Source organism: Cervus canadensis, chromosome 3 (assembly GCF_019320065.1).
Source record: "Cervus canadensis isolate Bull #8, Minnesota chromosome 3, ASM1932006v1, whole genome shotgun sequence".
Taxonomy (NCBI): domain Eukaryota; kingdom Metazoa; phylum Chordata; class Mammalia; order Artiodactyla; family Cervidae; genus Cervus; species Cervus canadensis.
The window spans coordinates 82,838,925-82,864,281 of record NC_057388.1 but is presented as its reverse complement, the minus strand read 5'-3'; the positions used below and the strand labels follow the sequence as shown (position 1 = coordinate 82,864,281).

At 37.9% G+C, this 25,357-nt stretch overlaps 1 protein-coding gene across 2 annotated transcripts in view; it reads left to right on the top strand.

Moving 5' to 3' along the window:
* Positions 1-15,712, top strand: part of SLC13A1 (solute carrier family 13 member 1) — a 107,622-nt gene extending 91,910 nt beyond the window's left edge. For both annotated transcript variants that reach the window (XM_043463603.1, XM_043463602.1), the window contains one exon: positions 15,336-15,712. The gene's annotated coding sequence lies outside the window, so the exon portion shown is untranslated. The remainder of the gene's footprint in view (positions 1-15,335) is intronic.
* Positions 15,713-25,357: the final 9,645 nt, after the last annotated feature.

The window sequence follows — 25,357 nt, the reverse complement described above, 5'->3', positions numbered from 1 at the left end:
TGGAGGCTAATTACTTTACAATATTGTAATGGGTCTTGCCATACATTGACATGAATCAGTCATGAATTTACATGTGTTCCCCATCCCGATCCCCTCTCCCGCCTCCCTCCCCATCCCATCCCTTTGGGTCTTCCCAGTGCACCAGCCCCGAGCACTTGTCTCATGCATCCAACCTGGGCTGGTGATCTGTTTCACCCTTGATAGTATACTTGTTTCAATGCTGTTCTCTCAGAACATCCCACCCTCGCCTTCTCCCACAGAGTCCAAAATTCTGTTCTGTACATCTGTGTCTCTTTTTCTGTTTTGCATATAGGGTTATCATTACCATCTTTCTAAATTCCATATATATGGGTTAGTATACTGTATTGGTCTTTATCTTTCTGGCTTACTTCACTCTGTATAATAGGCTCCAGTTTCATCCATCTCATTAGAACTGATTCAAATGAATTCTTTTTAATGGCTGAGTAATAGTCCATGGTGTATATGTACCACAGCTTCCTTATCCATTCATCTGCTGATGGGCATCTAGGTTGCTTCCATGTCCTGGCTGTTATAAACAGTGCTGCGATGAACATTGGGGTGCACGTGTCTCTTTCAGATCTGGTTTCCTCAGTGTATATGCCCAGGAGTGGGATTGCTGGGTCATATGGCAGTTCTATTTCCAGTTTTTTAAGGAATCTCCACACTGTTCTCCATAGTGGCTGTACTAGTTTGCATTCCCACCAACAGTGTAAGAGGGTTCCCTTTTCTCCACACCCTCTCCAGCATCTATTGCTTGTAGACTGACTTTTGGATAGCAGCCATTCTGACTGGCATGTAATGGTACCTCATTGTGGTTTTGATTTGCATTTCTCTGATAATGAGTGATGTTGAGCATCTTTTCATGTGTTTGTTAGCCATCTGTATGTCTTCTTTTGAGAAATGTCTGTTTCGATTTTTGGCCCATTTTTTTATTGGGTCATTTATTTTTCTGGAATTGAGCTGCAGGAGTTGCTTGTCTATTTTTGAGATTAATCCTTTCTCTTTTTCTTCATTTGCTATTATTTTCTCCCATTCTGAAGGCTGTCTTTTCACCTTGCTTATAGTTTCCTTTGTTGTGCAAATCACAGCAAGATTCTCTATGACCCACCTCCCAGAATATTGGAAATAAAACCAAAAATAAACAAATGGGACCTAATTAAACTTAAAAGCTATTGTACAACAAAGGAAACTTTAAGTAAGGTATATCTCAATTTTTTGAAGAAAGATCTTAGTTCCAGTAGGATTCTTAGTGTCTCTAGTAACACAAGTTGGTCAGGTGTAATTTGAGGAACTCTTCAGCACTGGTGGCCTTCCCTGGTGGCTCAGAGGTTAAAGCGTCTGCCTGCAAGGCGGGAGACCTGGGTTTGATCCCTGGTTTGGGAAGATCCCCTGGAGAAGGAAATGGCAACCCACTCCAGTATTCTTGCCTGGAGAATCCCATGGATGGAGGAGCCTGGTGGGCTACAGTCCAGGGGGTCGCAAAGAGTTGGACACGACTGAGCAACTTCACTTTCACTTTCAGCATTGGTGATGTTTTGCATTAACTAAGTGTTAAGAGTTTTGTGGAGTAGTTGTAAATATTTCTTACAGTGTTCTGAAAGCTTCTCTCTAATAAGAGTAAATTATGGTTTAAAAAAAAACACGAAAAATGTGGAGATGGAGATTGGGATGGCAGGTGCTGTTGACAGATTGTTTCTAGAGGTACAGACATCACTTTCCATCTACACCTGAGCTTTGGTGAACTGAAGAGATGCAAGCAGCGCTCTGCAAACGCAGGAGTGATACTGAGCCTCATTTTTCTCTTCCTGTTTTTATTCTTTACAACCCATCTGTTTTTCATTTCTACTATCTGAATGGCTGATGGAGTACCCTTTTAAAGCACTCAGAATGTCAGTGTGTGAATTGAAAGATGCATCACACTATAATTGCATGTTCTCAAGGGATATCATATTATTAACTTTTATTAGAGTCTGATTAAGTGTCCCCTAAGAGACAAAGCCACAATATCAGAATTATCAAAGCAGTCATCACCAGTATATCTTCTAAGTCTTCACCATGAAGAAATGTCAGCTTGTGAGTCAGGAGATTCAATACTTTCTTGTTGACAATTTATAATCCCTTTTTTCAGCTCCCTTAAAAAAATATATAATAAATGACAATTTAATCACACCCTCTGTCTCTCCAAGTATTGTTCTGAATTCCTGCAAGGTAAGTATAAAAATTCTCAGAAGAGTTGGAAAACCAGCTATTTCCCTTTTGTTGTTGTTCAGTCACTCAGTAATGTATGACTCGTTCCGACCTCATGGACAGCAGCACACCAGGCTTCCCTGTCCTTCACTGTCTCCTAGAGTTTGCTCAAACTTATGTCCAAACAAGATCCAACCAACTCGTCCTCTGTTGCCCCCTTCTCCTCCTACTCTCAATCTTTCCCGGCATCAGGTTCTTTTCCAATGAGCCAGCTCTTCTCATCAGGTGGCCAAACTATTGGAGCTTCAACTTCAGCATCAGTCTTTCCAATGAATATTCAGGGTGGATTTCTTATTGCATTGACTGGCTTGATCTCGCTGCTGTCGAAGGGACTCTCAAGTCTTCTCAACAACCACAGTTCAAAAGCATCAATTCTTCAATGCGCAGATTTCTTTATGGTCCAACTCTCACATCCGGACATGACTACTGGAAAAACCATAGCTTTGATTATGTGGACCTTTACTTAGTTGTTTCCTGTTTCTCAGAGGTTGGAATTAGCTGTGGGATGATTTAACCCATTTAACATAAACCCAGAGCAAGACCTTGTGATAGGTTCTAGGATTTCTTCATGAAAATGCCTCACTGTAATATATATTACTGTCTTTCTTAGGGAAAAATGTTAAAAATTAACAATGATATTCTGGAAAAGACCATTTAGTCTGCATTTTCACTTTTGGGAAAAATATGAGCTCATGGAAATCTTTGATATGAAAAGTTCATTCATTGATCAGTTAACTTTATTGAAGATATTACCAGGTATAATCATATGAGTAGAGTTGTAGAAGCCTGGGTGAGGAAGTAAGATTAAGAGAGACTTATGTAAAAAGTGCAGTAAGATTTTTGCACAGTTTTATCTAAATATTATCAAAATTCTTTACATTTGCTTTAATTGCCAAGGTTGTTGTTATTCTGTCCCTCAGTAGTGTCCGACTCTTTGCAACCCCATGGACTGCAGCATGCCAGGCTTTCCTGTACTTAGTATGATTATCCAATTTAAGGTTAGGAAAGTAAAGAACAAAATTCTAAAAGATATATGCACCCTTATGTTCATGGTAGTGTTATACATTCCATATATATCAATTTTATCTATTTAAAATTTTTAATTATGAAATACTCCAAACATATAGAAAAGTACTATTAACAACAACAGTGTATCCACCATCCCATGGACCCATTGTGCAAATTTTAAAGCTTAAGAACTTAACAAATTAATTAATAATTGGGTTGTTTTAAATATTTGTTCCATATATTTTTTCCCAAAAAAATAAGCAACTAAAGCCTCCTAACTACATCGCTCATTAATAGAGAAATGCAAATCAAATCTACAATGAGATATTACCTCCCACTTTCCAGAATAGCTATCATCAAAAAATCTACAAACAATAAATGCTGGAGAGGGTATGGAGAAAAGGGAATCCTCTTCTCTGTTGGTGGGAATATAAACTGATATAGCCATTATGGAAGCCAGTATGAAGATTCCTTAAAAACTAGGAATAAAACTACCACATGACCCAGCAATCCCACTACTCAGTATATACCCTGAGGGAACCAAAAGTGAAAAAGACACATGTGCCCCAATGTTCATTGCAGCATTATTCATAATAACTAGGACATGGAAGCAACCTAAATGTCCATCCACAGATGAACGGATAAAGAAGTTGTGGTGCACATATACAATGGACTATCACTCAGCCATAAAAAGGAACTCATTTGAGTCAGTTCTGAAGTGGATGAACCTGGAGCCTATTATACAGAGTGAAGTAAGTCAGAAAGAAGAAAACAAATATCATATATTAATGCATATATATGGAATCTAGAAAGACTGTACTGATGAACTTATTTGCAGAGCACTCAGACTTATGGACACGGAGGTGGGGGGAGGAAGGAGAGAGTGGGATGAATGGAGAGAGTAATATGGAAACATATGCACTACCATATGCAAAATAGATAGCCAAATGGGAATTTGCTGTTATGACCCAGGGAACACAAACTGGGGCTCTGTAACAACCTAGAGGGGTGGGATGGGAGGAGGCAGGTTCAAGAGGAAGGGACATGTACTATGGCTGATTCATGTTGATGTATGGCAGAAACCAACACAATATTGCTAAGCTATTATCCTTCAATTAAAGAACGGTACCTGCCTTAGAAAATAAAGCCCCCTAACTCATTACTGTCACCAGAGGTAATCACTAACCTCAATTTTATATGTATCACCCCATCTATGTATGATTTCAGACTTTCTCTACATCTGTATGTGTGTGTATATATATACATAAATACATATATATATACATAAATACATATAGATAGATAGATAGATAGCCTTCCCTGGTTGCTCAGCAGTAAAGAATCATCCCACCAATGCAGGAGATGCAAGTTTGATCCCTGGATCAGGAAGGTCCCCTGGAGAAGGAAATAGCAATCCACTCCAGTATTCTTGTCTGGGAAATCACATGAACAGAAAACCCCTGGCAGGCTATAGTTGATAGGGCTGCAAAAGGTCAGACACGACTTAGTAACTAAATAACAACATGTATGTAGCAATTTATAATATTGTGTTTAGAATTTTTAAAGTTTTATAAAATTATTTTCTGGGTATACAATATATTTTTAGTAACTGTATTAATAGCTTATTTTCTAGTTTATTCTTTTGAATTTTCTACAGCATTAGGTTTTATTTTAAAGGAAAATTTTATCAATTCTTCTGATGATGGACAATTTTTTTTTCCTAGTAATAACCTTTCATGTGGTTTGTTGTACACATAGATGCGTTTTTCTAGAGACGATCACTATAATTGAAATTGCTCGGTTCTAGAGTGTAAGAGGGAGAAGGCAATGGCACCCCACTCCAGTACTCTTGCCTGGAAAATCCCACGGACAGAGGAGCCTGGTGGGCTGCAGTCCATGAGGTCGCTAAGAGTCGGACACGACAGAGCGACTTCACTTTCACTTTTCACTTTCATGCGCTGGAGAAGGAAATGGCAACCCACTCCAGTGTTCTTGCCTGGAGAATCCCAGGGACGGGGGAGCCTGGTGGGCTGCCGTCTATGGGGTCGCACAGAGTCAGACACAACTGAAGTGACTTGGCAGCAGCAGTAGCAGAGTGTAAGAGTTGATGCTTTTGAACTGTGGTGTTGGAGAAGACTCTTGGGAGTCCCTTGGCCTGTAAGGAGATCCAGCCAGTCCATCCTAAAGGAGATCAGTCCTGGGTGGTCATTGGAAGGACTGATGTTGAACCGGAAACTCCAATACTGATGCAAAGAGCTGACTCATTGGAAAAGACCCTGATGCTGGGAAGGATTGAGGGCAGGAGGAGAAGGGGACGACAGAGGATGAGATGATTGGATGGCATCACCGACTCAATGGACATGGGTTTGGGTGGACTCCGGCAGTTGGTGATGGACAGGGAGGCCTGGCGTGCTGCGGTTCATGGGGTCGCAAAGAGTCGGACATGACTGAGCAACTGAACTGAATTGAGAGTGTAAACATGTCCAGTTTTACTAGATATCACCCAGTTGCTTTCAGAAGTGGCTATAGTCATTTATTCTCCCAACAGCCATGGATGAAATTTTCTATTCGCTCACATCCTTGTCAACATTTATTGTTAGACATTTCAATGCTTGCCATTCACATAGAAATTTTATCTTGATGTTACGTTAACATTTCCCTAATGTGTTGTGAGACTGAGCATTTTTTCTTATACTTTTTAGCCCTTGGGATTTCGTGTTCTTTGAATTGTCTGTAGCTATATTTTCCTTAATTTCCTACTATTTCTTTTTAGCATTTCTAATAATTATTTAAATAATAATCTTTCTGGTTGGCAACTTTTAGAAAGCTTTTCATGGTGTATTATCTCTGAATGAAATTGTCAATTTTAATATAGTAAAATGTGCTTTTTCCTTCAGCAGTGGTGCTTTTTCGCCTTTTTTGATCCTTATGGATATACTCTATGCAACTTCCTTAAGAAAAACGTCCCTGCCCACAATGCCATAGAGCTACTCTGTTATGTTTTTGCAGGAATTCTCACATAAGCAACATAAAATTAGTGTATAAATTTTTTCTTTTTATCTTTGTCCAATTTTATTAGGTTATATTACTCTTATTACATGAGTTGAGTGTCTTTTCTACTTTTTCAATTCTCTGGAATCATTTATGTTAGACATAGAGTGTCATTCTTTTAAGAATGAGAAAAAATTACTACTATTTAGAATTTTCTCCCAAAAATTTATTATGAAAATTGTCAAATAAACAGCAAAGCTGAAGGAGTTTTAGTGAACATCCCTGTACCTACCACCTAGATTCTACCATTAATGTTTTAGTCTACTTGCTTTACCACATATGTCTGTTCACCCTCCTGTCCAATAAGATTTCCAGTTAGTAAGTTGATTTTAAATGCTGATTCTGCTTTAATGTTATAAATCAAATAAAATTTTTTAAAAATTTGTTATGAGTGACTTTTGCTTTAGTTTTCAAAATTATTGGAATGAAGTTTTTAACATTATCCTTGTTATTTTGTCTATGGTATTTGTACCTATGCCCTGTCTCTCTTTTTTGTTTTTATGAATTGATTGATCATAAGCTAGTTCACAAAACAAGTTTCAACAAATTACAAAAAATTAATTTTAGACAATGTATTCTAACCACAAGCCCATAAAATAAGTAGCTAACAACAAAGAGGTAATTCAAAATAACTCCATATTTAGAAATTTTAAAAACACTTCTAATAAATTTTAATGCAACTTCAATTGCATATTATGTGGTTGTGTGTGTTATATATGTTTTATATGTTACTTGCCAGAAACAGGTTTATGCTCTCAGCATTTATTGCTCCCATCTGATCTGTGATTATATTCAATATGCATTTTCTTTTGTACTACATTTGTTCAGATCTCATTTTATGCACTTTAATCAGCCTCTATAGTTTTATTCTTATAGGTTCCATGCTGGTTTTATGTTATTGATGTCATTATCAGCAGAACAAACACTTTTCAGCTGAGCTACTCTTTCTGTGGAATTCCATACAACATTCCACCAGTTCACCATAACCAGTACACACCTCCCTTTGCTCATCTCAACATGGCTAAAAACCGTCATTCCATCTGTTCTTGCTGGGAGATGACATGTATCATTGATTTTTCTTACTCAGATTTCTGTTCATATTCAGATTGACTATGCTTCTTCTGACTAAAAAGAGGTTGCTTGAAGAGCATTTGCTGGACATGAAGAATAACCGTAGTGTATTGCTCTTACTGGTATCTCAGAAAAACATAGTCCTCTTATAGGTAAATAGGTTTTCCCCCAGATATTTATTTTCCCCTAATGTTTAGAATTGACAACATGAATACTTCTGGACTGGGAAGACTGCACTTATGCTTTTTTTATTTGGTTAGTCACAAAATACTTATTAGATTTAAAGCCGGATTGGGATTTAGCATTAATAAAAACAGTATCTCATACTTACTGAGTGTTTATTGTGTAGCAGGCATGCTTCTAGGGGATTTACACATATTCATACTTGCTCATATATATGAGATGTGGATATTTTATTTCACAATAAATCATAACAACACTTCACTTTCTCCCTACGGTGAGACACATCTGATGTTTGTCTTCCCAATTTGTTAAAAGTAGAAAATTTAATTTAGTTCAGATTCAATGTCCACAGGGCTAGTTATAAAAAAGTTTTCATCATTTTCCTCTTGCCCTTTTGGTTAAGATTAAGTTAAGATCGCTACAGTGTATTAGATTAACATAGTTTCAGTTATTATTTGCATAGACTATGAAAAAATTCAAAGTCAATAAAGCACAATTTAATTATTTGGCCTTTAATATACTTAAAGTCTTGTCCTATTGACTATAGAAGATTATAAATAGTCCTCATGATATTTTTTATTATTTTCTTCTATATTCATTTGATGCTGTTTACTAATGCTATATCCACTGCCTTTGTGTGCTTACTTAATGGCTTTTGTTCATGTTCAAATAGATGAGAGCAAATTATGTACATAGTCCTCATACATTCTGTGGAGACAGGATCTGGCTTTATTGTGCTTTCCTGAAAACTGAGATCTCCATTTGGGGATTGTTTCCTAATGGTGGTAACCATGTACTTGCCTTTCCTTTTTAAACTGCATGATGTATCTATTAGTTGCAGAACCACCAAGTCCAGGGTTTTAACCCTTTTTTTCCCCTCATGTGGGCCATTTTTAAAGTCTTTATTAAATTTGTTATAATATTGCTTCTGTTTTACATTTTGCTTTTTTTTGGCCATGAGGCATGTGAGATCTTAGTTCCCCAACCAGGGATGGAACCCACATCCCCTACTTGAGATGGCAAAGCCTTAACCACTAGACCACCAGGGAAGTCCCTTAACTCTCTTTTGAGTCAAATTCTCTTCTTTTTTAGTACTTTTGAACTTTTAATTTTGTGTTGGGGTATAGCTTTTCAACAACGTTGTGACAGTTTCACATGAACAGTGAAGGGTGAGTCCAATTTTTCCAGCTTACTCTTCGTCTTCTTTATTGTGGGCAAGAAAAGATAAATGTTTGCTTTCAGCCAGAATCTGTCCCACATCCGGTCTTGTACAGCTTCGTGAAGATGCACGGGCCCCTCCACCAACCATTAATGAAGAAAAGAAGTAAAATAAAACATGCAGCCAGTGACATGCTTTAGAATTTCTTTTCTGAGGAGACCCTGTTCTTTGTTACACATCTGCTCACTTTGAAGAATTAGTTTACTAAATCCTCTTTGAATGGCCTTCCTCTCCCTTCAGTATAAATCAGTTCAGTTCAGTTCAGTCGTTAAGTTGTGTCCGACTCTTTGCGACCCCATGGACTGCAGCATGCCAGACCTTCCTGTGCATCACCAACTCCCAGAGTTTACTCAAACTCATGTCCATTGAGTCGGTGATGCCATCCAACCATCTCATCCTCTGTTTTCCCCTTCTCCTCCCACCCTTCAATCTTTCCCAGCATCAGGGTCTTTTCTAATAAGTCAGTTCTTTGCATCAGGTGACCAAAGTATTGGAGTTTCAGCTTCAGCATCAGTCCTTCCAAGGAATATTAGGAACTGATTTCCTTCAGAATGCACTGGTTGGATCTCCTTGGAGTCCAAGGGACTTCCAAGAGTCTTCTCCAACACCACAGTCCAAAAGCATCAATTCTTTGGTGCTCAGCTTTCTTTATAATCCAACTCTCACATCCATACATGACTACTGGAAAAACAATAGCTTTGATTAGACTGACCTTTGTTGACAAAGTAATGTCTCTGCTTTTTAATATGCCCCTAGGTTGGTCATAACTTTTCTTCCAAGGAGCAGCAGTTCAGTCACTCAGTTGTGTCTGACTCTTTGTGACCCCATGAACCACAGCATGCCAGGCCTCCCTGTCCATCACCAACTCACACAGTCTACCCAAATCCATGTCCATTGAGTCAGTGATGCCATCAAACCATCTCATCCTCTGTCATCCCCTTCTCCTCCTGCCCTCAATCTTTCCCAGCATCAAGGTCTTTTCCAATGAGTCAGCTCTTCGTATCAGGTGGCCAAAGTATTGGAGTTTCAGCTTCAACATCAGTCCTTCCAATGAACACCTAGGACTGGTCTCCTTTAGAATGGACTGGTTGGATCTCCTTGCAGTCCAAGGAACTCTCAAGAGTCTTCTCCAAGGAGCAAGTGTCTTTTAATTTCATGGTTGCAGTCACCATCTGCAGTGATTTTGGAGCCCCCCAAAATAAAGTCTGTCACTGTTTCCACTGTTTCCCAATCTATTTGCCATGAAGTGATGGGGCCAGATGCCATGATCTTAGTTTTCTGAATGTTGAGTTTTAAGTCAACTTTTCCACTCTCTTCTTTCACTCTCATCAAGAGGCTCTTTAGTTCTTTGCTTCCTGCCATAAGGGTGGTGTAATCTGCATATCTGAGGTTATTGATATTTCTCCCAGCAAACTTGATTCCAGCTTGTGCTTCATCCAGCCCAGCATTTCTCATGATGTACTCTGCATATAAGTTAAATAAGCAGGGTGACAATATACAGCCTTGACATACTCCTTTCCTGATTTGGAACCAGTCTATTGTTCCATGTCCAGTTTTAACTGTTGCTTTTTGAACTGTATACAGATTTCTCAAGAGGCAGTTCAGGTGCTCTGTTATCCCCTTCTCTTTAAGTATTTTCCACAGTTTATTGTGACCCACACAGTCAACGGCTTTGGCATAGTCAATAAAGCAGAAATAGATGTTTTTCTGGAACTCTCTTGAATTTTCAATGATTTAATGGGTGTTGACAGTTTGATCTCTGGTTCCTCTTCATTTTCTAAATGCAGCTTGAACATCTGGAAGTTCTTGGTTCATGTACTGTTGAAGTCTGACTTGGAGAATTTTGAGCATTACTTTGGTAGTGTGTGAGATAAGTGCAATTGTGCAGTAGTTTGAGCATTCTTTGGCATTGCCTTTCTTTGGGATTGGAATGAAAACTGACCTTTTCCAGTCCTGTGGCCACTGCTGACTTTTTCAAATTTGCTGACATATTGAGTGCAACACTTTCACAGCATCATCTTTTGGGTTTGAGATACCTCAACTGGAATCACCTCCACTAGCTTTGTTCGTAGTGATGCTTCCTAAGGCCCACTTGACTTTACATTCCAGGATTTCTGGCTCTAGGTGAGTGATCACACCATCATGATTATCTTGGTCGTAAAGATCTTCTTTGTATAGTTCTTCTGTGTATTCTTGCCACCTCTTTTTAATATCTTCTGATTTTGTTAGGTCCATACCATTTCTGCCCATCTTTGCATGAAACATTCCCTTGGTATCTCTAAATTTCTTGAAGAGATCTCTAGTCTTTTCCATTCTATTTTTTCCCTCTATTTCTTTGCACTGATCACTGAGGAAGGCTTTCTTATCTGTCCTTGCTCTTCTTTGGAACTCTGCATTCAAATAGGTATATCTTTCCTTTTTTCCTTTGCCTTTCACTTCTCTTCTTTTCACAGCTATTTGTAAGGCCTCCTCAGACAACCATTTTGCCTTTGTGCATTTCTTTTTCTTGGGGATGGTGTTGATCCCTGCCTCCTCTCCAATGTCACAAACCTCCATCCATAGTTCTTCAGGCACTCTGTCCATAAGATTTAATCCTTTGAATCTATTTCTCACTTCCACTGTATGACTGTAAGGAATTTGATTTAGGTCATACCTGAGTGATCTAGTGATTTTTCCTCCTTTCTTCAATTTAAGTCTGAATTTGGCAGTAAGGAGTTCATGATCTGAGCCACAGTCAATTCCCAGTCTTGTTTTTGCTGACTGTATAGAGCTTCAAATCAGGGTTCTCAAAAACTACACGGTTGACATTTTAGTTCAGCTAAGTGTTTTGTGCATGTGAGTGAGGAGCCGTCCTGTGTGTTGTGGTATGCCTGGCATACCCTCTAGATCTACCCTCTAGATCCCAGAAGCTAATGCCCTCCATTTGTGGCAACCAAAAATATCTCTGAACTTTGTGAAATGCCCCTACACAGGCAAAATTACCCCCAGCTAAGAACCGCTGCCATATATTTAATTATGTATACATGTAATTGCAGTTATAGACAATATTAACCTAATTTTGTTGTTGTTTAGTTGCTAAGTCGTGTCCAACTCTTTCGCCACCCCATGGACTGTAGCATAGAAGATAAATAATTACAGAAATCAGAGTGGCTGTTATAACAAAATATGATTTGAAATTTTATCTTTAAAGCAAATAGAATATTTTTAACTGATCATACTGACAAAAAGGTAAAATAATTTATGACAAAGAACATTGCGTTATAGCCACGTGGGTATAACAGCTAGTTGTTAGGCATTTGTATAATAGTAACTGAAATACACTGCTCATTCTTTTTTTTAATGATTTTATTTATTTATTTACTGGTTGTGCTGGGTCTTTTTTGCTGCAGGGGCTTTGCTCTAGTTGTGGAGAACAAGGGCTGCTCTCCAGTCGCAGTGCACGGGATTCTCATTACAGTGACTTCTCTTGTAGGGCATGGGCTCGAGGGCCTGTGGGCTCAGTAGTTGTGGCTCCCAACCTCTAGGGCACAGGCTCAATAATTGTGGCATGTGGGTTCAGCTGCTCTGCAGCATGTGGGATCTTCCTGGATCAGGAATAGAACCTGTGTCTCCTGCACTGGCAAGCGGATTCTTTGCCAGTGAGCCGTCAAGGAAGCCCACACTGCTCATTCTTTCCCACAGCAGCTGTGGAGTGATTCCCCTGCCCTAGAAACTGTGTGGAGGACAGAGATTCCAGCAAGGAAAATGAAGCAAAACAGTCCTTTTTTTCAAGTAACTGCTGTTCTCAAAGGTAGCTTTTCTAAAGATATAATCTTCATAAATTTAAAGAATGTAAGCATAGTATTGAATAAAAGTTTAATTCTACATTTTGTCAATTTCTCAGTTTTTGCCAAGCTGCTATGTACCTTGCAGGTGTCCATAAACAGTAAAATTTCACTAATTTTACTGAGCAAAGGAAAAGCTGTTATTTAGTTTTTTTAAATTATTTAATAAGTCTTTTCTCATTTCCTAGTGTTATTCAAACTAATAAAAATCTGCCACCTCAAAGTTTCAGAAATCAATTTTAAAGCCTAGAAAAACATGATTTGAAATTGGCTCATCATTTGTTCATGATTATATACTTTTCTTCAATTTACATATTTCCTTAATATTATGTATATATTCAAAGCATAACCTGATGTTACACGCATTTCATTCATTTTCATGAATGTAGGTTTCTTTGTATGACCATACCATGAAGTATTTGTATTTCCTCCACTGATCAACATCGAGAACATTTGCAATGTTTGTGCACTTGTGTGAGAATTTCTTTTCTGTAGATGTTTAGTGCTATATGACCACCTTCATCTTTACTACATGTTGCCAAGGATCCTTGAAAGTAGTTACATCAGTTTCAACTCCTACCAAAATTACTGATAATTTCCCTCTCATTCTTTGCAACAGTTAATACTTACAGCTTTCCTATAAGCCTATAAGCCAATAAACCAATCTGGTGGGTAGATAACCAGCATGGGCTTCCATTTGCAACCTTGTCTCAGGCCCCACCAATGTTAGGGATGTTCTGTGTCCATGTGTGTTTCTAGGCTTTCTACCCTATTTCATTGGTCTATTTGTCTGCTCCTGTTCTAACAGCACACTGGCTTAAGCAAAATGACAGCTAATCAAAACACCAATTCCTCCACCAATTTTGTTGGAAATTATCTCATTCTTGTATCTCTCTTTTTTTTTTTTTTTGGAGCCAACTTATAAAGTTTAAAAAAAAAAAGAAGTCTTCTTTAAACTATCACTTTAAAAATCAATGATTTTATTCTCCTTTAAATGTGAAAGTTTCCTTTTAGTCAGATTTAGGAATTGTGTCATATTGAAATTCCTTCACGTTAGTTCTGTCTTGGCCTCTAAGTCAGTGGTTCTAGATTAGAGGTGATTTTGCCCTCCAGGGGACATTTGGCAAAGTCTGGAGACAGTTTTGGTTGTCACAACTAGAGTAAATATTGTCCCTGTAATCTATTGGATAGAGATCTGGGATGCTGGTAAACTTTCCACAATGCACAGAGCAGCCTCCACACCACTCTGTTTGACCTAAAATGTCAATACTGCCAAGGTTGTGAACCTTTATTTCAGATAACATAAGGACGTGTAGCACCCATTATGACACACACATACATATCAGTGTTTGTGTATGTTGTGTGTGTATGTGTGTGAATGTATTTTAATCAGTACTTAGCCAACTACTTTCTTACTCAATGCCCTTTCCCTGAGATTCTGAAAGCAATTTACCAACATTATTTTGTTAATCCTGATCCAGTGCTCTAGAAATAGGTGATAACTTGATTATGCTTCTTTTATTAACTCAGTGAGCTTTACCAGTATTCATTACAAAAGAAAAAGTATTGAAAAACTGTATCTCATGAAGTTTTCTATGTGGTAGTTGATCTTTTCTTCCTTTCTTCAGCTTATAAAAGTTGGATGACTGTTTTTCAGGCAAAATTTTTCTTCCTACTTTTCAGCATGCTATTGAATTCCAAGACCCTAATTCTTAGTACAGAAAGGAATCTAGTTTTAACACACATTTTAAATTTTTATTTTGATGGGTAGAAATATTTCCATGCTTCAGTAAAACTCTAAGGAAAAATTTTTATAAAAAACTGTAATAGTTTAGTAATTAGAATCCTCCAGGAAAGTAGATATTGTAAAGGAATTTACTAATCAAGATAAAACAATGCCACTAGGTTTTAGATTTCACTAGACTTCATTTCAAAACTTGATGTTTGAAAGCAAAACATTTTGCAGGAATTCTGAAGGGATTATTATGAAAGTGTTTGATGATTCTTAAGGAACCATATATCTGAATGTGGCTATAAAAGAAAATTTCATGCTGAGGTTACTGGTTGTAAAGGCAAGTCCATCATCCTTGTTCTCATAGCTGGTGGGTGGAGGTATACTTGAGAATGGGTCATAGTTAATTTTATGTGTCAGCTTGGCTGGACCATGGAGTCCCAATCTGTGGATAAATATTTTTTCTGGATATGCCTATAAGAGTGTTTTTGGATGAGAGTAACATTTAAATTGGAATTTTGAATAAAGAAGATCACTTTCTAATGTATGGGTGGGCCTCATCCAATCAGGTGTGTTCTAAATAGAATAAAAGACTTACCTCTTTTGAGCAAGAGAAAATTCTACAGCAGATGACTTGTTCATCTGACCTGCTGCATCAGCTCTTCTCTCGGTCTCCGGCCTGCCAGCCCACCTGTGGATTTTAGATTTGCCAACTTCAGTAAACACATGAGCCAATTCCTTAAAATAAATTTCTTCCTAAGTTATATACACATCCTATTTATTTTGTTTCTCTGGAGAACCCTGAAAAATACAATATGTAAAGAAGTGATTTATGATGTATAAGCAGTATGTAGAAAGATAGATGGATAAACATATACTTTGATCTAAGCAGAATTAGACACAGAGGTGAGCAGCCAGTTGTGGTTTCTTTTATTCAAACTATTATTTTACACACTTTTTCCATCTTCTCTATTTTCAGATCCCATCATATGTGCTGTGAGTTTCACAAACACGCTGAGATAAATACTACATACTCAGCTCTCCTTCCTTCCTGGACACATGGGAAACTAAACTTCCTAGGAGTTCTTGCAGTTAGGGGCATCAGATTACTAGTCTTGACCAAAGAGATGTGCGTGGAAAGGACTGTGTCATGTGCAAGATGAAGGAGTGAAAACCTCTCTGTGCAATTCTCCAGTCTCCCTCTTCCTCTCCTGCAACAAACTCTGAAACCTCATGTTGAAATTTCAATGCCCCTCATAACAGAGATTTGTTGTGACTTTGTGGAGCAGAGCCTGCCTCTGTCCAGCTTTGAACATGTGACATGGTACAGAAATAAACTTTTATTGTATTAAACCACTGGAGTTCATGGCTAATGGTTTACCACAGTATAACCTACCTTATCCTGACTAACATGTTTGCCAGTGCTTCCTTGCTCACACTATATAAATACTGCAAGGAAATTCAATTGCAACTATATCCTAATGAAACATGATAAGATTCTCTAAAAGAACAAGTTGAATACATAATTAATATAATAAATAATTAACATAGTAAGTTTTAATATTAATATTACCACTGTTATTTGCTGTCTTGACAATTGAGTTCAAATGTATTTAAATTAGTTTCTGTGTATAGACACATCTCTTCTGTCTCACACTTTTTCTGACATTGTCCAAATAATTTTAATTCCCTGTGCCACTATTTTCACAACATCATTTCAGTTCAGTTCAGTCGCTCAGTCATGTCTGACTGTTTGCGACCCCATGAATCGCAGCATGCCAGGCCTCCCTGTCTATCACCAACTCCTGGAGTTTACTCAAACTCATGCCCATTGATTTGGTGATGCCATCCAGCCATCTCATCCTCTGTCGTCCCCTTCTCCTCCTGCCCCCAATTCCTCCCAGCATCAGGGACTTTTCCAATGAGTCAACTTTTCACATGAGGTGGCCAAAGTATTGGAGTTTCAGCTTCAGCATCAGTCCTTTAGGTGTTCTAAACACCTTAGGAGAATGAATCTCCTTTAGGATGGACTGGTTGGCTCTCCTTGCAGCACAATGGTATACAAATTAGAAAATTAACTAGTTTTTGGATAGTGTAAGCTTCTCAGAAGAAAGCACTTAATAAATAACAGCATAAGTTTTAGCTGAAGCTGATCTTCCAAGGCACAAGGAAGTGGTGGTTACATCATTTTAGACACATATATGTATCATAAGGTGATACAAATTGACATTATATACAAACTGACTTAGTTCTTTCTTCTACTTCCTCTCCTTCTGGCAATGATAAAACACAGATATCACAATATTTCTCTGGTTCCTGAGTTAGCCTTCCCACCTACAAGACAGAGATTTATTTTTCAGGGGGGAAAAACCTCACACTTTATAACTCAAACTAAAAAAGGTCTTGGTCATTTGCACTGCTGGAATAAAACACCTTTCCAAACCTAAAAGGAGCGAGAAGGGTGCTGGATTCATTTTACTCCCTGGGTGCAAGCCCTAGATCTAAAAATTCTTATTTTGTGGTGCTGAACTAGTCATTTAGTCTCCCTTACTTTCATTTTCCTCAATCTAAAAATACATTAATAAGTATGTAGTTATATGGTTTCATCTGGCACTTAATAATTACACAAAATTACATGTTTATGGAATAAATACAAAAACATATGGGTGGGTAGTAGTTATGAAATAAGATTGAAATAATGTTTATATAAAATATTTTCTAATTGATTAGGTATTATAGAGATATAAGGTATTATCAATAGATAGTTTTGAAAACAATATTTTTAATGTTTGTTAGATATGATTCTAAACACTAATAGGTTATCAACATAGAAGAATTCTTATGGAGCATGTAAGCATTTAGTGAATTACTCAAAAGTTGGGGAATTCCCTTCTGTAGCAGCCTAAGCAACAGGGGCCCCATGCCTCACCCCGCCTATCCCTTGATATGCATGTTAACATCATATTTGAACTTCGAGATGGAGATGGAGTGTCTGCACTAGGAAGATGAAGGTTGGTCTTTTTAAAAGTAATGACTCAGAAGCAGTTTGAGAGAAGCCAGAGGAAGGATGCCTATAAACCTCAACCTTGTATCACACTCACCTCTCAGAGAGGCTTCCATGATAGCTCAGTTGGTGAAGAACTCGTCTGCAATGGAGGAGACCTGGGTTTGATCCCTGGGTTGGGAAAAACCCCTGGAGAAGTAAAAGGCTACCCACTCCAGTATTCTGGCCTGGAGAATTCTATGGACTCTGTAGTCCATGGGGTTGCAAAGAGTCGGACTTGACTGAGCGATTTTCACCTTCTCCTCTCAGAGAAGCTACATTGTCTTGAAAATTTCCATCCCAAGTTTCTCTTCACTCACCCTATCCCCATCCTCCAGGAAAACACCTGTTAACCACACTACTTCTATGAGGCAGCTTATAGGAACAACAGAGGATTTCATGCCCACACGGACATTCACATTTGGTCATCAAAGCAGAAATTCTGCCAGTCAAAGTTAAACACGTAAGGAAGATTTTATTCAAAGCTCTTAAAACAGTTGCACAAGGCCAGACCTGAGTCTGAATTCACTGCTACTGAAACAAAAGGCAGGAGAGGTTTTTTTGTTTGTTTTTGCTTTTGTTTTCCATTTATTTTTATTAGTTGGAGGCTAATTACTTTACAATATTGTAGTGGTTTTTGCCATACATTGACATGAATCAGCCATGGATTTACATGTGTTCCACATCCTGAATCCCCCTCCCACATCCCTCCCCATCCCATCCCTCAATGCATGAGACAAGTACTCGGGGCTGGTGCTCTGGGCAGGAGAGTTTTTAAGCAATGAGGTGAGATTATGGAAGAGTATTGGAGGACATCGCAGGAAAGTTTGGTTAATGCAATGTCTGGAGCCATTGAGTTATTCCTCGGTTTGCAAATAGATATTTTTCTCTGTGATGCCATCTGTGTTTGCTAATAGGCACCCATACCTGGTGGTTCAGACGGTAAAGAATCTGCCTGCAATGTGGGAGTCCTGGATTCCATCCCTGGGTTGGGGAGATTCTGTGGAGAAGGGAATGGCAACCCACTCCAGTATTCTTGCCTGGAGAATCCCATGGACAGAGGAGCCTGGCGGGCTTTCGTCCATAGGGTTGCAAAGAGTCAGACAGGACTGAAGTGACTGAGCGCCAAGGCCATTTTAGGTACTACTGAGCTAGAATGTTTCCACCGTATAATTTTTGGCAAAACAAAATTTAGTGGATAATGGACTTTTTTTAACTCCACACGAGAAGATTTGGTCAAAGAATGACCTCACTGGGAGAAGTTTCTCCTCTAAGTCGGCTCTCCACCAAGCACATGTTGAAACCTACATGATGCTAGCATAATTTTCCAGTCTTCCCAACTATTGTGATTAAAGCATAATACTCACTTTCATAAAATCAAGTCACATACATAGTTTAAATGACCTGAAGAAATAGTAATTAGTTTCTGGGCACTTGCTTTATGCCCAGACATATAAAAGAATCCCTGGACACTGTGCTTCTTTTTAATAATGTGCAATGATGAAGTTGTTATCTTCTCTCCACTTTTATATATCACTGAATAAAGTTTCTTATAAAAAATTAATGACTTTGATTTTCATTCCCAACTCACACCCTTGACATTTTTTAAGTTGAGGCATTTATTTAATATCTTGCTCTTTAAACACAATTTGAGTTTCTTTAGGCACCCGAAAGCCAGAAAGCATCATATAATAAAGTTAACTGCATTTTGAACCAGGCTCTAGGCTGCTTAATGGAAACTGAAACGAATTGCTTCCAAGTGGAAATCAACTCCCATCACTGTTACTGGGAATATCAGTCCCAACAAACAGAAGAACTGTCTTTTAAAGGACAATTTTCTATAGATAAATCTCCCTGTGTATTTCTAATCATACTTATCGTCACACAAGCAAGCATGTTAGAAAGAAGCTCACTTCCCCATAGTCGGATCTTGATTTCTTAACACTCACCCTCAAGGCCGTTCTTTGGATTAATCACCCATATACACACAAATTATGCCTCGTTGTATTTTTGCTACTATCAGCAGTCAGCAAAAATGACCCAATCTCAAGATTAGAATATTGCTGTAATTGCTACTTCTCTAGGAGTGGTTCAGAGCCAAGCATTCACTGAACTGCTTTCTTCTAAGAGGTGTAGTTCCTTAGAAGTTGTATGCATTTTCTCGTCTTCTTTTCCGAGCTTTATTGAGATACATTTGACATGTAACATTGTGTACATTTAAGGTATCCAAGGTGATGATTTGATATATGTATATATTGTGAAACGATTACCACGTAGTACTAGTTAACATCTCCATCATCTCACATAGTTACCTTTGTGTGTGTGTGTGTGTGGAGAACATTTAAAATCTCCTCTTTTGAGTACACAGTACAGTTTTGTTCACTCACTGTAGTCATCAGGCTGCATCTTCAATCATAAGAACTTATTTATCTTACAACTGAAAATTTTAATTCATTAATAGACTGATGTCACCCCATTTCTCCCATACTCCGTGAATTGTGAGAGGAGAGTATGCTCCTTTGACACATGTTTGGCTACTCGATTGAGTTAGGTGAACCAGACTGCAACTTTTAACAAAAATTTTAATTGGAGGATAAGTGCTTTACAATGCTGTATTGGTTTCTGCCATGTAACAACGTGAATCAGTCATAAGTATATATATGTGTGTGTGTATATATATATATATACATACACACACACATACACATACATATATATATATTCTCTCAAGGGGTATATATTCTCCCCCTTGAGCCTCCATCCCACCCCTCTAGGTCAACATTTTGAAAACTCTGATTTCCCACATTTATTCTTAACTCTTAACATTTCTGAGATAGTTAAGATAATGGCCATCTCTTCTGAAGGAAATGCTTCAACTGCTGGGCAGATGTTTGGGGCTGACTGTTATAGATCATAAAGTCCAACTGTTTTAAGTGTATGAGGAAATAATTTTTAGTTAATTTACAGTACTGTACAACCATAATCACAATCCAGCTTGAGAACATTCCCTTCATTTCCAAAAGATAACTTTTGCAGGTTTTCAGTCAATTTTCATCCTAAATGCCACTCTAGGCAGTCGTTCATCTGCTTTACACCTCTGGAGATTTGAATTTTCTAGACATTTCCTATAAATGGAATTGTACCACAGATAGTATCTTGCCTCTGACGTCTTTCACTTCAGACAATGTTTTTGGCTTTCATCCATGTTGTGCTGGGTATCAGTAGTCCATCCCTTTTTGTTGCTGAATAATATTCCACTGTGCAGATGTACAACAGGCTTTTTCTTCAGTTAATTAGCTGTTCCTTAGTCCACACTTTCTGCTTGATGCTACCTACATTCAAACTGCCTCCTTGGTGTAATTAAACTTGGGCCTCTGGTGCTTTTGTTTTCAAATATGAGTGTTGAATACTGGCTAATTAGAGTCCATATAGCGTCTGCTCCTCAGGAAGTGTGGGTGTTTTCTTAAAGTATCCCCTTTATTTCCTTCCACTGATGTCATTGTTTCTCAGAATAACCAAGTACATTTAGCATTTATATCCAGCAGAATTCCTTCGATGTTTCTGTCACATGGATGACACTTCTTAGTTTCTAACCTATACAATTTTAATGCTATTTTATATGTCCTTGGTCTTTTTTGTTGAAAATTTAGGAGTGTAAGAGAAAGATGCCTTTGCTTATTTCTCCCACCCAGCTTTACATGGATTCTTTTATGTAACACTTTGATTCTAGAGCAGCTCAACTTCTAATCCTATTTAGGTAGTTTCCTTATAGATTTCCCCCACCCTGTTCACCTTCTGGAACACTCTTCATAGTTCTGGGTACTACTGCAGCAGATTTGCAGTGCCCTTTATAAATACTTGTCTTCCTGGAAATAGACACTATCTGGACCAAAGCGTCCTGCAGAGATAGAAACAGAGAATTTCTTTGAATAAATATTCTCAACAAAGGTATCTTAGTGAAAGTTTGACCTTGTTATCTTGCCAGGGACAGCAAGATCTGCAGTGATGGTTTCCTGAATATCTCACAGTTTGGCAAGCTATGAACACCAGGAAATCTTAGTCATTATGCAAACCATCAGCATGAGCCTTTTTAGCCCTCACCACTTCTGATAGATTTCAAGAACCCACTTTCTCTGAGCCGTCTCACCACCTGCTAGCTTCCACAGCCGCACTGCCCTTAGGGACTAACTTGCTAACCCACAGCTTCATCTGAGGATGGACATATCTGAGTCACATGACTTCATCTGAGTTATATCTGGGGAGGCAAAAGAGGAAGCTTCCAAACAAAGAACTTAATGCTCTGCAGTTTTTAAAAGTTGAAATCTACAAGATCAAAGACCAAACTTTAGCAGAGCATCTGGGGAGGAGAAAATCTAACCCTACAAAGAAAATAATCATACCCAGGACTATTAGTTCCTTCAGGGCAAGAATCACACAGATTGTGTCAACTGTGGTGTCTAATGTACTGTTCAGCTCAAATGAGTAAATCGGTCACTTTACTATTTTTTCTTTAATAGTTCCTCTTTAATTTAATAGTGTAATAATGAATACCTACGAAACCTAACTCAATTAAAAATGTTTTATTGGACAGGTTTTAAAAGCTAGAGGCAAAATGCTTTCCCCTTAGGTTAATGTCTACCAAAGAAAAGTTAAAAAGGATGTTCAATGAGCAAAACATGAAGTCTACACTGTTTCAAACTGTACGTTAAGTAGGTTCCATTGTACATAACATTTGAGTTTTTAAAATTTTTTAATGTTTCTCATTTTACATTTGAATGAACCATCTGAAATACATACTAAGCAGACCAAATCATACCTCCTTTTACTAATAAAAAGCTGAAGTTGTCCAGACTGATAACCTTAAAACCCCAAGTGGCTTCTCATACTGAGTTCAGAATGATCTGTTGTTAGTGATTGATGAGAGATATTTTCTATACCTACTATGTTTCTGCTTCCTCTCGAGAATCACAAATTAAACTTCAAAAGAAAACAAAACTATAATAATTAAAAATGATACTGAACAACAACTGTAAAATAAAAAATGCTAACAAAAAGTATCTAGTCCCAATGCATCTAAGTTGAAACTTAAGCTACTTAGTATATATATACACATATGGACTCTATTTTTCATTTGTTGTTTAGTTGCTAAGTCGTGTCTGGCTCATTGCGACCCCATGGACTGTAGCCTGCCAGGTTCCTCTATCCATGGGATTTCCCAGGCAAGAATACTGAAGTGGGGTACCATTTTCTTTCTCCAGGGGATCTTCCTGACCCAGGGATTGAACCCACATCTCCTACATTGGCAGGCAGATTCTTTACCACTGAGTCACTTGGGAAGCCCCTGTGGACCCTATTTTAGCAACTAGATTATGATCGCCTAGAACAGTTCTAATACAAATATGGTGCAAGCTACACATGTAATTTTAAATTTTCTACTAATATAGCCTAAGGAAATAGAAACAGGTGAGATGAATTTCTGTAATATATTTTATTTAATCCAAAATATTGCCACTTCATCATGTTATACTATCCATCCTCCTATTACATTTCAAGTACGTGCTTAATCGTCACAGGTGACTAGCGGTTTGGGAACTGGGTATTACAGATCTACACTGTTAAATATGTGTAGATATATAAAACTGTGCCATAATTAGATGTATATTCCTCTTGCCCAATGCAGAAAGTACTTGATAAATAGTAAATGAATAAGCATTCAATACATATTGTTGAATCAGTAGCTGGAAGAATATCTTGCTTGACATCACTGGACTTCTTCCATTTTCAGGTTTTCATCAAGGTTGAGCATTTTGGGTCATTGTCTTCAAGTATTTTTTCCTGCTTAATCTCATTTTCTTTTCTTTTAATATTTATTTTTATTTATTTATTTATCTGTCTGCACTCAGTCTTCGTTGCACCATGCAGGTTCTTTTAGTTGCACCATGCAAACTCTTAATTGTGTTTCATGGAATCTAGTTTCCCCACCAGGCATCGAACTCAGGCCCCTTGCATCGGAAGCTCAGTGTCTCAGCCACTGGACCACTAGGGAAGTCCCTATTTTCATTTTCTTATCCTGATACTTCAGGAACATGTATGTCGAATTATTGGCTGTTGTCTTACAATTCCCTGCAGGACAATTCATTTTTCTCCAATCTCTTTCTTGGTATTCTTCTGGCTGGAAAATATTTATTGCTATGCCTTCAAGGTCACTAATTCATCTTCCACTCCCCTAAATCTTCTGCTAATTCTAGTCAGTGAATTTTCCAATTTAGGTACTATACTTTGCAGTGTTAGGATTTGTAATTTTTTATAGAGTCCATGTCCCTGCTGAGATTTCCTTTTTTAATTGTTTTTTAATTGGAGAAAAATTGTTTTACAAAGTTGTGTTGGTTTCTATCATACAACACCACAAACCAGTCATAATTATACATATATCACCTCCCTCCTGAACCTCCCACCCTCCCCCCACCCCACATCTCTAGGGCATCATAGAGCACTAGGCTGGGCTCCCTATGTTATATAACAAATTCTCACCAACTATCTATTTTACACTTGACCGAGTGTATATCTATCAATGCTACTTTCTCCATTCGTTCTCCTCTTTGTTCCCTTATGAAGAAAATACTTTTCTTTAGTCATCTGAATATAGTTTCCATATTTTTTTTAATAATCTTACTTTAAAATATGTGTCTGCTAAATCCAATGTGTGGTCTGTCTTGGAGGGGAGGAACGTTAATGACTTTTCCCCCCTTGACTTTGAATCATGTCTTTCTGCTTCTTTGCATGCTCAATAATTTTTTATTCTGTACTGCAGTGCCTTTGAGGATGAATGCTGTAGAGACTCTGGATTCTGTTAGCTTCCGGTGACTAGACAGCTCCATTATAGGATGATCACCTTGAACTTGAAAAGGCTTGCTCTTACATTTGTTTCGCTTATATAATAGAATGCCCAAAATGTTTCCCAAGCCCCTCTAATTTGGTGGTTCTGAAACTCCAAAGGCTATCTCCCTGATTCCACTCTTTCTACCCTATCTGGGCAACACCTAGAAGGACTTACTTGTTAAAACATAAATAAGAACATATCACTCCCCTTCTTAAAACTCACCAGTAGCTTCTAACGGCTGTGAGAATAGAATCCTTCCTCTTTACAACTGTCTACAAAATGTGAGTGGCTTGACTTTTCCAACCTCTTTCACCTCAACTTTCTCACTAATTTCCTGCTCTCCAAAGCCTTCCCCCAGTTCCTGAAATATGCCAAGCTCAATGCTGCCTCAGACTTTTTGCACATCTTCTTGTTTCCTCCAGACCTTTGTATAATTGGACTCTGAATTCAATAAAAGATTGTTGTGCAAGGTCTTATCTAACCTGCCCAATTCACTCCAGACAGTCTCAGGTATATTTCTCTGTTTTAATTTATTCATATCAATTATTATTACTCAGAATGAGTTGTACTGTTACTTGCTTACTTTGTGTCTCTCCAAGCTTGAAAAATAAATTCCAGCTGAGGAAGGACTTTATCTGACTTATATTCCTACCACCCAAAACAGTATCTGAATCACTGTGAGTGTTCAGTGAATATTTGTTGAAAAACATGAATGAATAAATTCTCTCCTGTTACCCTGAAAACTATCCAGTTTTGATAAACATTAAATAATATGCTATTATACACAGCAACATATACAATCTGTTATTACTGTACAGATGTACAAGATGCATATGTTTGAACACAGGTATACATGGTCCATATTTGAGTGTGTATGTACATGTGTATGTTTAGAACCAGCATGACATTAAGATGGATTTCTGGTAACTCTCTAAAAATCAGCACAGCAACCTCAGAATTGAATTCTCTCTTTCTGCTGCCCCATGGGTCCAACTTCTTCCGAGAAGGATAACAGGGTATTTACCCTTTTTTATCCTCATGACTGGATCCTGCCATCAGTTTTCCTTTCTTACTGCAG